The sequence below is a fragment of the Antechinus flavipes genome, chromosome 2 (genome assembly GCF_016432865.1).
Source record: "Antechinus flavipes isolate AdamAnt ecotype Samford, QLD, Australia chromosome 2, AdamAnt_v2, whole genome shotgun sequence".
NCBI classification, from domain to species: Eukaryota; Metazoa; Chordata; class Mammalia; order Dasyuromorphia; family Dasyuridae; genus Antechinus; species Antechinus flavipes.
This window is the reverse complement of record NC_067399.1, coordinates 39,814,117-39,831,735: the sequence shown is the minus strand read 5'-3', so window position 1 is coordinate 39,831,735 and position 17,619 is coordinate 39,814,117. Positions and strand designations below refer to the sequence as shown.

General features: G+C 35.8%; 1 pseudogene; it reads left to right on the top strand.

The window, feature by feature from the left end:
- Positions 1–1,211: 1,211 nt before the first annotated feature.
- LOC127546395 (dihydrolipoyl dehydrogenase, mitochondrial-like) lies at positions 1,212–6,952 on the top strand (annotated as a pseudogene).
- Positions 6,953–17,619: the final 10,667 nt, after the last annotated feature.

Sequence of the window (17,619 nt, the reverse complement as noted above, 5' to 3'; positions counted from 1 at the left end):
ACAAACCCATCACTGACTGTACGCCGCTAAATGGAATTGGGGAACAAGAGAGCCACAGTCCTGCACTTGGAGGGAACAGCATCAGTGGTATTTTCAGAGAGCCTTGATATCTCCAAATCTCTTCAAGTATTAAAGAATACTGAGAGTGACTGAAATGTATTGTACATGTCCCTAAGGCAAAGGGACTGAGGTAACTAGGGTTACATTTAATATACACACATGTGTATATAACACAACTACCTCGGGCCCCACTGTCCGAAAACCAGGTAGGTTAGATTCCCTCTGCCCCCAGGCTTCTGCAGTATCCTTAAAATCATAGAGAGATGTGAAGGCTTTCTGCAAATGGCTTGAGCCCCAACCAGTGGTGTTCCTCTTATTGGAGGGCATGGTCCTCTACACTCTTGTTCCATTCAGATTTGCTTTCATTAACTTTTTAAAACTTTTTTATTTCAAGAGATAAAATCACAAATATATAAGTTTCTTTCCTCAATATGAGGGAGGCATAAACCTTCTGTACTCCTAAACCACTTCAGTTTCTGGGAAGGGGAAGGAAATTAAGTTTATCATTTATCACGATCCCAGTTCCAGTTCCAAGACCAAAAGCTTCCTCGGGCACTAGTCTCAGAGCTTGTGGCTTCCTAAGGATTCCACATCAATTTGAATGGCTGTACTACCCGATCTGCAATCCTGGCTCCAAGGTATCATGACTCAAATCCTGGGTCCTATGAGGATCATGTCCAGCACCTGAAACTGAAGACGGGCAACAAAGAACAGAAACACACTTCTCTAGGTTCATTTCTTGGAGCTGGGTAAAAGATTTATGGCACCCATTTATGAATGAATGAATATGAAGATATGATCTTCACTCTCTGGACACACACACAAAAAAAGAGATCATAGTAGAAAAAGATAAATGTTCAATTTTAATGGTTTTAAGATGGAGAGAGCCCATCAACAGAGCTATGCCCATCCCTGTGGTAAGGGTATAGCTGGCTCTATATTGGGCAAACTGGCCACATTCCAATAAGTACGATATAATATAATATCATATCTTTTGATATAAAACAATATAATCTTATAATATAATGCAATACAATAAGATATGATATGACACAACATGACATGATGTGGTATGATATGATCTAGCTCCTCAAACGTTGCCTCATTTCCCATCTGACTACTCTTTTTTGGATTTTTCTGATTTCTCTACCATGCCCCCATGGAAGGTACCTTCCTATTTTTCCATGATCATCTTTAGATTTTCCTTTGTGTGGCAAGGTCCCTGAAGGAATTTCTTTTTTGATATTTATATCCTCCATGTTTAGCACAATACTGGGCACATAGTAGTAGACATTTAATCACTGTTCATATACTTTTGTTATGTATATTGTATCTTATAACACAATATAATCTTATAATATAATGCAACATGATAAGATATGATATCTTGTATGTATATGTAAATATATATTTACATATATTCCCATATATAGAAAATGAAGGCTAGAAAACATATCTTTCTTCTCCTTTACTCTCTCTTTTATTTCTCTTTATTGTTCCAGGAGGGGTAATTTTGGAAATCTATTTTCTGGTCTTCTTCCATTTTGTCCCCATCGTACCTCTCTCAGTTTTGTTTTTTTTCCAGAGCGCTCTCATTTTATTTTTCTGAGGTCTAAATGACTCTAAATGTTTCTTGCTTTTCTGCCTAAATAGGAGTTCAAACAGCAAAAATAATCCAAGAGGATTAAGAGAAGAACAACCTGATTTTTTGCCCCATTGTAGCCAAGCTTTGCCAAGATTTTTCAGCAGTGATTATGGTGAAAGAAGAGTGAGGCTCCAGTAAACTAGGATATATATGTAGAGCATACATTTCCAAAAGTCCTGCATTTTCTATTTTCCTTTCCTTCTTAGAAAGCCAAGAGTTTTCTTGGGCTTAGGATAGAAGATATGTTTATTCAAATTCAGTTTGGGAGTTTTTCCTTCTGAGAAGCTGGGAGTTATTGCATACTCCCAGAGTATGGGAGCAACATACTCTCCAGAGCAACAAAATAGGAATGGGCCGGAGCGTCATTCCAGGAGCCCTGTGAGGTCCACAAATGGGGAGCACATGTCCATAGATTGGGATCCACAGTACTCAAAAATAATTGGGTGAACAAAGATGCCAAGCCAGGAATCATAGCTATCCTGGGAGGTACAATATTGCTATGAGGGCGCTAGATCGAAACCTCAAAAATAGATAAATGAAGTAACTCAGGCTTTGATTTAGTGTTTTGTTGATTGTTTAAGAAAGTGATGAAGAAACATGTAAAGGATTGTTTGCCATCTGGGGGAGGGGGTGGAGGGAGGGAGGGGAAAAATCAGAACAGAAGTGAATGCAAGGGATAATGCTGTAAAAAATACCCTGGCATAAATTCTATCAATAAAAAGTTATTTTTAAAAAAGTGATGAAGACAATCTAAATAATGCAAATTAAACTTAAAAGGATGTCTTGTCTCTCTCTCCCCCCACAAAGAGCCAATTATTAAATATTCATCAACATATCCCTGAGTGGTAGCTAACTCCAGTGCTTTTTGTACCCCAACTTTTGTTTTTCTTGTTCATCTTTTATTCTTTTTTTTTTTTTTTTTTTTTGCTGAGGCAATTGGGGTTAAGTGATTTGCCCAGGGTCACACAGCCAGGAAGTGTTAAGTGTCTGAGGTCGGATTTAAACTCAGATCCTCCTCACTTCAGGGCCGTTGCTCTATCCACTGCATCACCTAGCCACCCTTCATCTTTTATTCTTAAAGAGGATAGAAAGATCAGCAAGTTCATGTCTTATAAGTGAATTGGATTTAAGTGAAGCAAAGTAATCAGCCCCATTGTCTCCTCCAGAAACATTTGAGTACATTGACTGGGAGGAGGAGTGGAGGGAAAGGGGAATCATTCCAAATGGGACTGATCTCAGAACTTGTTTTGTGAAATCTTATAAGTCCTATGGCTATTTAAAGAGGGAATTGTGATCTTATGACAGCAAAAACTGAAAGAAATTGAAAAAGTTACTCAGAATGACTGAATAAATCATGATTTTTTTTTTAAGTTTAATGGAGTATTTGTACAAGAGAAAGGACAAATGTTAAGAATTCCAGGAAACTGGGGCAGCTAGTTGGCACAGTGGATAGAGCACCAGCCCTGAACTCAGAAGGACCTGAGTTCAAATGTGACCTCAGACACTTAACACTTCCTGGCTGTGTGACCCTGGGCAAGTCACTTAACCCCAATTGCCTCAGCAAAAAAAAAAAGAAAAGAAAAGAAAAGAAAAGAATTCCAGGAAACTGAATGAAGAGGGAGGGAGAAAAAAAGAATCCAATCTTCTCTAAAGAGCAAAAATAAGAAGAGTTTCCTGCTGTTGTTTTTTAAGCTGAAGCATATGGGATATGTTCTAAACCATACTTCTACACTTCCCCACAACTTAGGAGAGGACAAAGTTGGCTCAGGAGTTCTAAGCTATTCATAGGGAGTTTGAGCACCATCTGCTGGCCAGATCATACACTATATCCTCTAAACTGACTAACTGATCATGCTTCTCCATAAATATAGAAAAGGAGGGGAATGAGCAAGATGTATATTTATGTAACTCTGGCAATGCTATTACAGGCAACATGTTATATTTGTATGTTTTTAAAAGGTAACTGAGAACCTTTCAGTGATATTTAGTATAATTTGCTTGCACATTAATCAACTGACCAGCAATAGTTAAGCACTTGCTGCATACCAGCCACTGTATTAGACCCTGGGCATACAAATACGAAAAAATTAAACAAACCTTTTGTCAAGGAGCTTGCATTGAGCCGGAGGAGACAACATAGAATCAGATGCTTTATGTACAAAAAAATAATATATGCAAAATAAGTGACAGGTGGGGGGGAAGCTTTAGCAACTGAGGGAGGAGGCCAGAAAGGGCTTTGCGGAGGAGTTAGTCTTTGAGGCGAGCTCTGAAGGCAACTAAAGATTCTAAGAGATCCTGAGATCTCTGGCACCCCCTACCCAAGAGTCACACAATCTTCCCCGAGAGAACTCCTTTCCCTGTAATTTGCCAGTTCTATTTCCATACTCAATATGATTGTATGAATACATGTTTGTGCACATTCATATATGTATGGGTGTATACATGTTAATATTGTCCACACATGGATGTTTGAGTGTGGATGTGTGTGTCCATGTACATGTGAATGCATTATGCATGTATATGTGTGTGTAAATGGAAGAATGGACATATGTCTTCACACAATCACAAGTATTAGCCCTGTTTATCTTCCTTTCTTCTCTGCCAGATTGTGGTATGCATGATCCATTATCTCAGGTTCTAATTGCACTGATTTCCTAATTCAAAGGAAGCACTCTTCTAAAATGGAAGCAATTTGAGAATAAAGAATACATTTTGCTTGATTGTGTTTACATAATACAGGACAGGTTAAGCTAGAGGGTTAAAAAGGATTCATGAGATTTTTAGTGTGAACATTATACCTCAGAAATTAGCAAATGATAAAAATTGTGATTGATTTATTGCTTTTTTGATTGCCTAGATGAGAAAATGATGGAGAAAATATAAAAAATATTATTTAAAAAACAGTCCTTAATGAAGTGGAGGAAGCTTTTGGTAGAGGTAGAAGTCCAAGGCAGCAGGGTCATCCAAAAGAAAAATACAGAGTTTGAGCCAGGTATCCTGCATCTTGACCAAGACAGTCCATTTCAGCTGAATGCCTCAAAGACTACAGGGGATTTAGTTTCTTTAGTTTCTTTAAGGATACTGATGTAATGGTCATACCTTCTGGGTCTGAAAGATAAGTTGCTATTACTGACTTTAAGGTAATCTGTATTGAGGGGAAAAAAAGGAAACACTCGGTGGAATTTGTTTGAATGTTGACTATATTCCTTCTAAGGCTTCTATGAATAACTCATATTTTTATCACTTGGCTCATAAAGATTTTGCCTCTAGAGGAATCGAAACTGAAGAAATTCACTTAAATTTAGAGAAGACAATGGAGCAAAAGAATACTGCAATTGTGGTGTTCTTCTTCTTTAATATAATGGTTCTCTGGGAGCAGGTTTCTTGGGGAGGTTTTCTGGAGGCAGCCTTAGTTTTGGTTCAGAGTAATAATCATTCCAAATGCAGCCAGGTGTTAAAAGTTCAGATCTTTTATTGCTTCCTCCAAAATAACCCGGTTAGTTTTCTTGGTGGCCTATCTCTCTACTTGGTTCCAAGAGCTCCCTCTGAATGGCTCCAAATCCAAAGGTTTGTCCTTCAGCCTCCAGCCAGCACAAAGGTGGAAAATGGAATGAATCTGACTCCACCTCCGAGAATGGGCTTGTGGGCTTCCTCCCAGAGTGCTTCTGTGCTCCCCTCTCTGTCAATCTTCCGAACTAACTAACCTGAAGCTCTAAGAGTTTCTTTATATATGATCTCTCAAAGGTTGACTCCTCTGAGGGAGGGATTAAAGGAGATGTGAATTCACAAAGTTACAAAGTTAACTTTGTGAATCTCCCATACTTCTGAACTCCAATGAGTACTTAAATACATTTAGTGAGTTGCTAAGTACCATGCTAAATTAGGCAACTGACTTATCACCTTGTAAGGATTTACTCTAATGTGTGAACCAATAAGCATTGTATCTATTCCATTGAGTTAATGCTAGGATTCTAACATCTTCCTTGAGTTATCACCTTGTTTCAAGTTCTGGTTCATAACATACAATAAAGTCTTTAACTGGTGAAATCGCTCACGTATTTATTTATTTTGCTGAGGCAATTGGGGTTAAGTGACTTGCCCAGGGTCACACAGCTAGGAAGTGTTAAGTTTAGTCTGCAGCCATATTTGAACTCAGATCCTCCTGATTTCAAGGTTGGTGCTCTATCCACTGAATCAACTAACTGCCCCAATTGCTCACTTATTTGAGCAAAGTAAAGTTACTCATGTGGATGGACATAGAAAGAGAACAGGCAAAAATCAGGTCACAGAAGAAATCTAATGGCAGCTCTCAGGTTATCAATACAAAAAACATTTTCATAGCCACACGTTCAGAAGTTACTCTATTCTTTGGAATCACAATTGATGAGAAACAATTGTCTCATCTATAGGTGTTTTATGCTTTAAAAAATTCTAAATAAGATGGATGTCATTGGTGTAGGAGTTAAAGGTGTAAAACTGGGTTCAGTGTGGCAAGGACTTGGTGCAGATGTGACAACAAGAGTTCTTAGGTCATGTTGATAGTATGGGAAATGACATGGAGATTTCTAAAAATTTTCATCAAGTCCTTCAAAACAGAGATTTATGTTTAAATTAAATACCAAAGTTACTGGAGATACCAAGAAACCAGCTGAAATTGATGTAGTAAATGCAGTTGCCTTTAGTGGAAAATCTAAAGTTCTCACTTGTGATGTATTCTTAATTTATGTTGACCAATGACTCTTCACCAAAAATTTGGGACAGAAAGAATTTGAAATTGAGCTGGATCGGAAAGGTAGATTCCCAGTCAATAGCAGATTCCAAGCCAAAATTCCAAATATCTTTGCTATTGGAGATGTAATTGCTGGTCTCTTGTTAGCTCACTAAGCTGAAAATGAAGTGATCCATACACATTCTGCAGTTGTATGGGTTGGTAAATCAGAAGTGCCATTGAAGAAAGAGAACACAGTACAAAATTGGAACTTTCCTTTTGTCACTAACAGATCTAAGATTAATGCTGATACAGATGGCGTAGTAAAGATCCTTGATCAGAAAGCCAGAGATAGAATATGGGAGTACAGATGCCAGGAGTAGGTGTTGGAGAAATAATAAATGAAGCTGTCCTTGCCTTGGAGTATTGGAGCATCCTGTGAAGATATTGCAAGAGTTTCTCATGCTCATCTAACTATATCAGAAGCTTTCAGGAAAGCAAACCTAGCTTCATCTTTTGGCAAAGCAATCAACTTTTAAAATGAAATCAAATATACTTTTCTTCTGAAATACCTGAGAGATTTTAGTGGAGGGCATCTATTATGGAAATATAGCTCTAAGGCTCTTTAAGACTTAAGTAGCAATTTTGTTCATACAGCAAATATTTAATAAATAGGTCTTAGTGAAACCAAATGATCCAGCAACTGTAAATTAAAGAAATTTAATAATCATTCATTTTCTGTGCATTGAGTATTGCAGAAGTAAAACTTAAAAGATAGCACATAACTACAAATTCGATAAAAATCACATAAGCTTTTTGTAGCATTACATGAATTGCTTAACTGTTATACTTAATAGTTTTCACACCAAAGCACTTGTTTCTTCCTTAGATTCAGTCAAGTTTACATTGGTGTGGCATGTTATGTTTAAAGATAGGTGGGTCTAGTTTTTTATTCTTGAGTTTCACATTGGAAACAAGTAATTAAAATGGACAAAAAGTTCAAATGTGTATAATAAAGTAGTATAAATATAGGAAATAAATATTAATCATTTAATTTCATTAGACTATTAAATTTTTACAATGCAGAAATAAAAAATGTTTGGAAATAAATGGAATTTCCAAGTAAGTACATTCCAAGTAAGTACATTCAAGTGACCCTGCTACATCCTAATATGCTTTTGGGACTTAGGAGTAGTTAACTAATTAAAGACACAAATGTATTAGGGCAGAAGTGGATAGGAACATATGATAAGGTTACATAATAATTATGATAATAAAATTATGAAAATAAAATTTGCTCTTCACTAAAATGTATTATGACTATCTCTGGAACACAATTTTTATAAGGTAATAGACTTTCCAGTTTAGTCTTGAAAAAGAACAATTTTCTCTTTTTTATGGTTTTTTTTATTAAAGCTTTTTATTTACAAAACATATGCATGGATAATTTTTCAACATTGAACCTTGCAAAGCCTTCTGTTGCAAATTATCCCCTCCTTCCTCTCACCCCTCCCCTAGATGGCAGGTAGTCCAATACATGTTAAATATGTTAAAATATATGTTAAATTCAATATATGTATACATATTTATAGTTATCTTGCTGCACAAGAAAAATCAGCTCAAGAAGGAAAAATAATATCTGATAAAGAAAACAAAATGCAAGCAAACAACAACAGAAAGAGTGAGAATGCTATGTTGTGATCCACACTCAGTTCCCTTCATCCTCTTTCTGGGTGTAGATGACTCCCTTCAGCACTGAACAATTGGAATTTGTTTGAATCATCTCATTATTGAAGAGAGACACTTCCATCAGAATTGATCTATAGTTTTCTTGTTGCCATGTACAATGATCTCCTGGTTCTGCTCATTTCAATTAGTTCATGTAAGTCTCTCTGTATTCATCCTGCTGGTCATTTCTTACAGAATAATAATATTCCATAACATTCATATACCATACTTGTTCAGCCATTCTCAGTTTCCTGTTTCTTGCCACTACAAAAAGGGCTGCCACAAACAGTTTTGCACATAAGGGTCCCTTTCCTTCCTTTAAGATTCTCTTTGGGATACAAGCCCAGTAGAAACACTGGTGACTCAAAGGATATGCACAGCCTGATAAGAAAAAAGAACAATTTTCAAATCAAACTGTCTATGCTAATGCTATATCTTCAGTATTTTCTAAATTATGAGAAAATGGCAACCATTCAGGGGGCAGAGCCAAGATGGCAGAGATGACACACGTTTCTTTCTGAGCTCCCCTACTACACTCACATTAATTACAAAATTTAGCCTCTGAAATAGTGCTTGACTAGCAGAATCCACAAATATTGGGAGTGCAGCAAATTACTAGCCGAAGATAATCTGGAAGATAACCAGAAAAGGTCTGTTTTGATCAGGTGCAAGCATGGGAGGAGGTCAGTCACAGGCAGGGAGGCAGAGCACAGAAGCCAGCACACACTGAGCAGACATAGGGCAGGGTGCAATCTCCATGGGGCCCAGAGTCTATGGGAAGAATTCTGCCACAGTGTTGGCTACTCTACCCTGGATGCAAACCAATAGATCAGCAGAGAAGTTATAAAACATCCAACACAAATGCAAAAGATAAAGAGTATACCCCAAAGCCCCGGAGTCTCATGGGACCTAGACACACCCACCCAATACCAGGAGTGACTCAACATGATCTCAGCGCAGCTGCTGCCACTTCCTAGTCTGTAGAGGAAGCTTGGAACCTGCTTGCCCTAAAAGCAGATACCAACTTTTTTTTTTTTTTAACAAATGAATAAAAAGGCAAAGTGAGCTCTAACTATAGAGAGCTTCTATAGTGAAAGAGAAGAACAGATTTAAAACCCTGAGAAGACTCAGGGTTTGTCTCCAGATGAAGCCCCAAAGGGTGATATAAGCTGATCCCCATCACACAAGGTTTGCCTAGAAAAAATTTTAAAAGGATCTCAAAAAAGAGCTAGAGGAAAAATGGGGAAAGTAAAGGAAAGCTTTGCAAAAGGGTTTGGAAAAGGAATGTAACTCATTAAAAGAAAAATTTGATAAAGTGAAAAAAGAAAATAACTCCTGAAATGTGAAATGGAAAAGGTAATGAACTCCCAGGAAAACAAAATTTGTGAACTGGAAAAAGAAAATAATTCTTTTTAAAAAATTATGAAATGGAAAAAAATCCATAGAACAAAACAACTCATTTAAAAACTCAATTGGACAAATACAAAAAAAAAAGTTTTAAAAAAGTAAATGAAAAAAAATTAAAAATCAGAATGGAACAAATGGAAATGAATGACTTGATGAGACATGAAGAATCAATCAAGCAAAACCAAAAAAAATGAAAAAATAAAAAAACTTAAATATCTACTTGGGAAAACAACAGACCTGGAAAACAGATCTAGGAGCGATCACCTAAGGGTTACTGGACTCCCTGAAAATCATGTATCTGAAGGAAAGAAGGCAGGGGACAAACATTGTGTGAATCTTACTCTCATTAGATTTGGCTCACCTCATTGAAAAGTAGGAGGTGAAAAGCAGAAAAAGGAAGGGGCAGGCTAAATAGAAGGGAATTCAGAAATAGTAGAGGAAAGGTATAAGAAAGGAGGAGGGACTCTAAGGGGGAGGGATTCTAAAGGAGGAGAGCTACTTCAGGCAAGTGGTGCTGCTAAGGTAAATACTGGGGAAGGGGATAAGGGGGAAAGGAAAGAGAAAAGTATAATCTGGGGATAATAAGATGGCAGGAAATACAGAATTAGTAGTTTTAACCATATATGTGAATGGGGTGAACTCTCCCATAAAGTGGATGCAGATAGCAGACTGAATTAAAGGCCAGAATCCTACAATATGTTGTTTACAGGAAACACACTTAAAGCAGGGTGATACATACAGAGTAAAGATAAAGATAAAAGGCTGAAGCAGAATCCATTATGCTTCAGGTGAAGTAAAAAAAAAAAAAAGCAGGGGTAGCCATCCTGATCTCAGATCAAGCAAAAGCAAAAATTGATCTAATTAAAAGAGATAAGGAAGAAAAGTATATCTTGCTAAAGGGTACCATAGATAATAAAGCAATATCAATACTAAACATATATTCACCAAGTGGTATAGCATCTAAATTCCTAAAGGAGAAGTTAAGAAAGCTGCAAGAAGAAATAGATGGCAAAACTATAACAGTGGGAAATCTCAACCTTGCCCTCTCAAAATTAGATAAATCTAACCACAAAATAAATAAGAAAGAAGTTAAAGAGGTAAATAGAATACTAGAAAAGTTAGGATAGATCTTTGGAAAAAACTAAATAGAGACAGAAAGGAGTACACTTTCTTCTCAGCAGTTCATGGAACCTATACAAAAAAATTGCTATATTTTAGGACATAAAGGCCTCAAAATCAAATGCAGAAAGGCATAAATAGTAAATGCATTCTTTTCAAATCACAATGCAATAAAAACTACATTCAACAAAAAGCCAGGAAAAAATAGACCAAAAAGTAATGGGAAACTAAATAATCTCATCCTAAAAAATTAATGGGTGAAACAGCAAATCATAGACACAATAATTTCTCCAAGAGAATAATAGTAATGAGACAACATACCAAAATTTGTGGGATGCAGCCAAAGCAGTAATAAGGGGAAATTTTATATCTGTAGAGGCTTACTTGCATAAAATAGAGAAAGAGAAGATCAATGAATGGGCTTGCAGCTTAAAAAGCTAGAAAAAGAGCAAATTAAAACCCCCCAATCAAATACTAAACTTGAAATTCTAAAAATAAAAGGAGAGATTAATAAAATAAAATAAAATAAAACAACTATTGAATTAATAAATAAAACTAAGAATTGGTTCTATGAAAAAATCTAAAAATAAATAAATCTTTGGCAAATTTGATTAGAAAAAGGAAAGAGGAAAATCAAATTGTTAGTCTTAAAAATGAAAAGGGAGAACTTTCCACTAATGAAGAGGAAATAGGAGCAATAATTAAGGGTTACTTTGTCCAGCTTTATGCCAATAAATTCAGTGGAATAGGTTAGGTTCACAGGACAAAATAGCTAATAACTATAGCAATCTAGTGTTTGATGAACCCAAAGACCCCAGCTTTTGGGATAAGAATTCATTATCTGAGAAAACTGCTGGGAAAATTGGAAACTAGTATGGCAGAAACTAGGCATTGACTCACACTTAATACCATAAACCAAGATAAGGTCAAAATGGGTTCATGATCTAGATATAAAAAATGAGATTATAGATAAATTAGAAGAACATAGGATAGCTTACCTCTCAGACCTGTGGAGGAGGAAGGAATTTGTGACCAAAGAAGAACTAGAGATCATTACAGATTACAAAATAGAAAATTTTGATTATATTAAGTTAGAAAGTTTTTGTAACTAAACAAACTGATGCACACATGATTAGAAGGGAAGCAATAAACTGGGAAAACTTTTTTTCATTTTATTTTATTTTATAATTTTTAAAAATAACTTTTTATTGACAGAACCCATGCCAGGGTAATTTTTTACAACATTATCCCTTGCACTTACTTCTGTTCCAATTTTTCCCCTCTCTACCTCCACCCCCTCCCCAGATGGCAAGCAGTCCTATACATGTTAAATATGTCACAGTATAGATACAATATATGTGTGCAGAACCGAATTTTCTTATTGCACAGGGAGAATTAGATTCAGAAGGTATAAATAATCCGGAAAGACAAACAAAAATGCAAACAGTTTACATTCATTCCCCAGTGTTCTTTCTTTGGGTGTAGATGCTTCTGTCCATCATTGATCAATTGAAACTGAGTTAGATCTCTTTGTCGAAGAGATCCACTTCCATCAGAATACATCCTCATACAGTATCATTGTTGAAGTATATAATGATCTTCTGGTTCTGCTCATTTCACTTACTATCAGTTCATGTAAGTCTCTCCAAGCCTCTCTGTATTCCCTGCTGGTCATTTCTTACAGAACAATAATATTCCATAACATTCACATACTACAATTTACCCAACCATTCTCCAATTGATGGGCATCCATTCATTTTCCACTTTCTAGCCACTACAAACAGGGCTGTCACAAACATTTTTTCCCTTTCCCTTCTTTAGTATCTCTTTGGGGTATAAGCCCAGTAGTAGCACTGCTGGATCAAAGGGTATGCACAGTTTGATAACTTTTTAGGCATAATTCCAGATTGCTCTCCAGAATGGTTGGATTCTTTCACAACTCCGCCATCAATGCATCAGTGTTCCAGTTTTCCGGCATCCCCTCCAAAATTCATCATTATTTTTTCCTATCATCTTAGCCAATTTAATAGGTGTGTAGTGGTATCTCAGAGTTGTCTTAATTTGCATTTCTCTGATCAATAGAGATTTGGAACACTCTTTCATATGAGTGGAAATAGTTTCAATTTGATCATCTGAAAAATGTCTGTTCATATCCTTTGACTATTTATCAATTGGAGAGTGGCTTTTATAAATTAGAGTCAATTCTCTATATATTTTGGAAATGAGACCTTTATCAGAACATTTAATGTGAAGATGTTTTCCCAGTTTGTTGCTTCCCTTCTAATCTTGTTTGCATTAATTTTGTTTGTACAAAGGCTTTTTAATTTAATGTAATCAAAATTTTCTATTTTGTGATCAATAATAGTCTCTAGTTCATCTTTGGTCACAAATTTCTTCCTCCTCCACTAGTCTGAGAGATAAACTATCCTATGTTTCTCTAATTTATTTATAATCTCATTCTTTATGCCTAAGTCATGGACCCATTTTGATCTTATCTTGGTATATGGTGTTAAGTGTGGGTCCATGCCTAATTTCTGCCATATTAATTTCCAGTTATCCCAGCAGTTTTTGTCAAATAATGAATTCTTATCCCAAAAGTTAGGATCTTTCGGTTTGTCAAACATTAGATTACTATAGTTGACTATTTTGTCTTGTGAACCTAACCTATTCCAGTGATCAACTAATCTATTTCTTAGCCAATACCAAATGGTTTTGGTGACTGCTGCTTTATAATATAGTTTTAGATCAGGTACAGCTAAGCCACCTTCATTTGATTTTTTTTTATTAATTCCCTTGAGATTCTCAATCTTTTGTTCTTCCATATGAATTTTGTTGTTATTTTTTCTAGATCATTAAAATGTTTTTTGGAAGTCTGATTGGTATAGCACTAAATAAATAGATTAGTTTAGGGAGTATTGTCATCTTTATTATATTTGCTCGGCCTATCCAAGAGCACTTAATATTTTTCCAATTATTTAAGTCTGACTTGATTTGTATGGAAAGTTTTTTGTAATTTTGCTTGTATAATTCCTGACTTTCCTTTGGTAGATAGATTCCCAAATGTTTTATGCTGTTGACAGTTATTTTGAATGGAATTTCTCTTTGTATCTCTTGCTGTTGGATTTTGTTGGTGATGTATGGAAAACATTTTTACACTCAAAGGTTCGGATAAAGGCCTCATTTCCAAAACATATAGAAAATTGACTCAAATTTATGAGAAATCAAGCCATTCTTGAATTGATAAATGGTAAAAGGCTATGAACAGACAATTTTCAGATGAAGAAATTTAAACTACTTTTAGTCATATGAAAAAGTGCTCCAAATCATTATTAATCACAGAAAAGCAAATTAAGACAACTCTGAGATACCACTACACGTCTGTCAGATTGGCTAAGATGACAGGAAGAGGCAAGGACAAATATTGGAGGGAATGTGGGAAAACTGGGATACTGATGCATTTTTGGTGGAATTATGAACAAATCTAACCATTCTGGAGAGCAATTTAGAACTATGCTCAAAAAGTTATCAAACTGTGCATACCCTTTGATCCAGCAATGTTTCTACTGGCCTTCTATCCCAAAGAGATCTTAAAGAAGGGAAAGGGCCCCACATGTGCAAAATTGTTTGTGGCAGTGCTCTTTGTAGTGGCCAGAAACTGAAAAGTGAATGGATGCCCATCAATTGGAGAATGGCTGAATAAATTGTGGTAGAGGAATGTTATGGAATATTATTATTCTGTAAGAAATGACCAGCAGGATGATTTCAGAGATGCCTGGAAAGTCTTATATGAGTTGATGCTAAGTGAAATAAACAGAACCAGGAGATCATTATACACAGCAACAGCAAGATTATATGATCATCAATTCTGATGGACATGGCTCTCTTTAACAATGAGAGCATTCAAATCAGTTCCAATTGTTCAGTAAAGAAGAGAATCAGCTACATCCAGAGAGAAAACTATGGGAAATGAGTGTGGACCACAAAATAACATTTCCACTCTTTCTGTTATTGTTTGCTTGCATTTTGGTTTTCCTTCTCAGGTTTTTTCTTTCTTCCGAGACTGATTTTTCTTGTACGGCAAGAAAATTGTATAAATATGTATACATATATTGGGTTTAACATATACTTTAACATATTTAACATATATTGGACTACCTGCCATCTAGAGGAGAGAAGGGGGGGAGGAGGAGGGGAAAAGTTGGAATGGAAGGCTTTGCAAGAGTCAATGTTGAAAAATTACCCATGCATATGTTTTGTAAATAAAAAGTTATAATAATAGATTTTAAAACATAATTAATTAATTAATTAAAAAGAAAATGACAACCATTCAAAAGACCATTTTAGATACATGGGTATATGGTCTATGAATAGATCTGAGAGTACAAAATGCATTGGAGAAAACCATGACTTTAGCAAAACTCTGAACTTCTCTTTCTCTTTTCTTATTTAGTTATTTCATTCATTCATTCATATATAAATATGTATTACAGTGGAAAGTAGAGATGAGAATATGGTAATAAAATTAGTTTTAAGCATTTATTTGCTATTCACCAAAACAGTTTATTACTATCTCTGGATATCTCTGGTGTATCCAGAAAATAGATAAAATGAGAGTTTTTTTAATTCTTCGTGAATTGTTTCTAAAAATGACATAAAATAATATTTATTAATGAAAACAGAATGACCATTTTCCTCTTAATAGTTACTCTTAAAATTATGCATTGTCAAATAGTACCAATTACATATTGAATACTAAAAGAAAACTAGATCTGTACCTCATGCAATAATATAAATTACTGCTGGCTCTAGGATGGTTTAGTAGGCATTTGTAAACTTTGAGGTATATTCAATCAAAAAAAACCTAGTAACTCCAAAGGGACAGAATAGGGTGGGATGAAATCACTCTCCATATAAAAACAGATTAGAAAGACTTCAAGAAAGGTCAGTCTCACTGAATTGAAAGGGGTGTTTAGCCAAGCACAGACAGCATTTGAGAAAGCCAGTAAAAGGTCTTAATCACAGCAGTCTCTCTAGCTTGGCTCAGTAGCAAAACATACCAGTGGGACAGCCTCCAGTCTTAGCACAGAAGGCAAATTACCAGCCCTGGAAACCAAATTATTGCCTGGAGAGGGCAGGTAGGGCTACCCCCTTCTATGAGCAAGGCACCAAACACAAGGGGCCATTGTGCTCAATGTCAAGGCTCAGAGTTATACAAGAAGCTTAGGACAGTGACCCCTGAATTCCAGGAGCAGAGCTCAATCATAATAGTCATAAAATAGGAAAAAAGAAAGTAAATTAGGAAACTTGGGGTCTAAAATGGATTGAAATTATATTGGGAAATGTTTAATAAAACAAATAAAAATAAATCTATAATCTAAATATATATACAATAAAAATACAACTTTTAAAAATGCTGAAAAATTAAATTCAAAAACTACTTGGAATTGTACATCTTTTACTTTTTTTTTTTTTGGCTGAGGCAGTTGGGGTTAAGTGACTTGTCTAGGGTCACACAGCTAGGAAGTGTTAAGTGTCTGAGGTCAGATTTGAACTCAGATCCTCCTGACTTCAGGACTGATGCTCTATCTATTGTGCCATCTAGCTATCCCCTTTTTACATTTATTTTTTAAATTGTACATTTTTTAGAAAACCAATCATTAAACATATACTTATACACTCTTGAATATAGGAATTTAATATCATTTTCTTTTTTCCTTTTTCTCTCTTCCTCCTTCCTTTTTTTCTTTGTTTCTTCTGTTCTAGTTTCCTTTCTAGTGAGTAGGAAGACATGGGGAGGAAAATGAAAGTTTGATAATTGAAAATATATATTTTTAAAAGAAAGGAAAACTTTTTTTATTCTTTGGTATTTGTATCTCCAGCTCCTGGCACAAAATAAATCTTTAATAAATATCTGTTTATGGATTGATTGAAAATAGTTTTCCAGTGGAACCAATTCTCTCATTTTGATGATCAATGATTTTCACACTCACTTGTGAGCTAGCACCCTCTCTTCCAGGGTATGATAAGCTGGATTCCTCTTGACTACTGGCTCCTGCCCCAACAGTTTCTTTTCAGAGTCACCTTGGGGCATGTGCAATCATTGGTTGTCCAATGGCATGGCTCCCTTCAGATTCAAGGGATTTATTTGAACTTCAAAAAAGCATCACCTTAAATGGCTGAGTTTTTGCAGTTGGTTGAAAGTGTCATTACCTGAAACTTTTCTGCCATTAGGTCCTGGCTTTCCAGAACTTTATCAGCTCCTTTACAATAGATAGAGAAGAAAGGCTAGTCATGTAGCAAAGGTGAGCGATGACTGTGAAGTACAGGAGATATAAAGAAGGGAAGGGAATAAGCATTTATATAGCATCTACTATGTGCCAGGCACTGCAATAAGGATTTTTATAAATATGATTTCCTTGGATCCTTAAGTAGGTACTATTATTATCCTAATTTTACAGTTAAGGAAACTGAGGCAAATAAAGAATATGAAGAAAAACAAATGACCATGTCTATTCTCTTTCTTTGCTGAGGCAATTGGGGTTAAGTGACTTGCCCAGGATCACACATCTAGGAAGTGTTAAGTGTCTGAGACTAGATTTGAACTCAGGTCCTCCTGAATTCAGGGCTGGTGCTCTATTCTCTGCACCACTTAGCTGCCCCAACAATGTCTATTCTCAAGGAACTCCCACTCTAAAGGAGAAGATTCAGTTCTATATTTTAAGTTGTTCCATCCAGTTTGACCTTAGAGAGCAGAATTAGGGGCAATTCTGAAAGACAGAGTTTAGATCTAAATAAGGAAAAGCTTCCTAACAATTGTAGCTCCCCAAAATGAAATGGATTTCCTGGAAAGGTAGTGAGTTCCCCATCACTGGATGAAGGTTTTCTAGCAGGCTCTGAATGACTATGGTCAGGGCTGTTGTAGATGGGCACCAGCCAAAGCTGCTGAAAATCT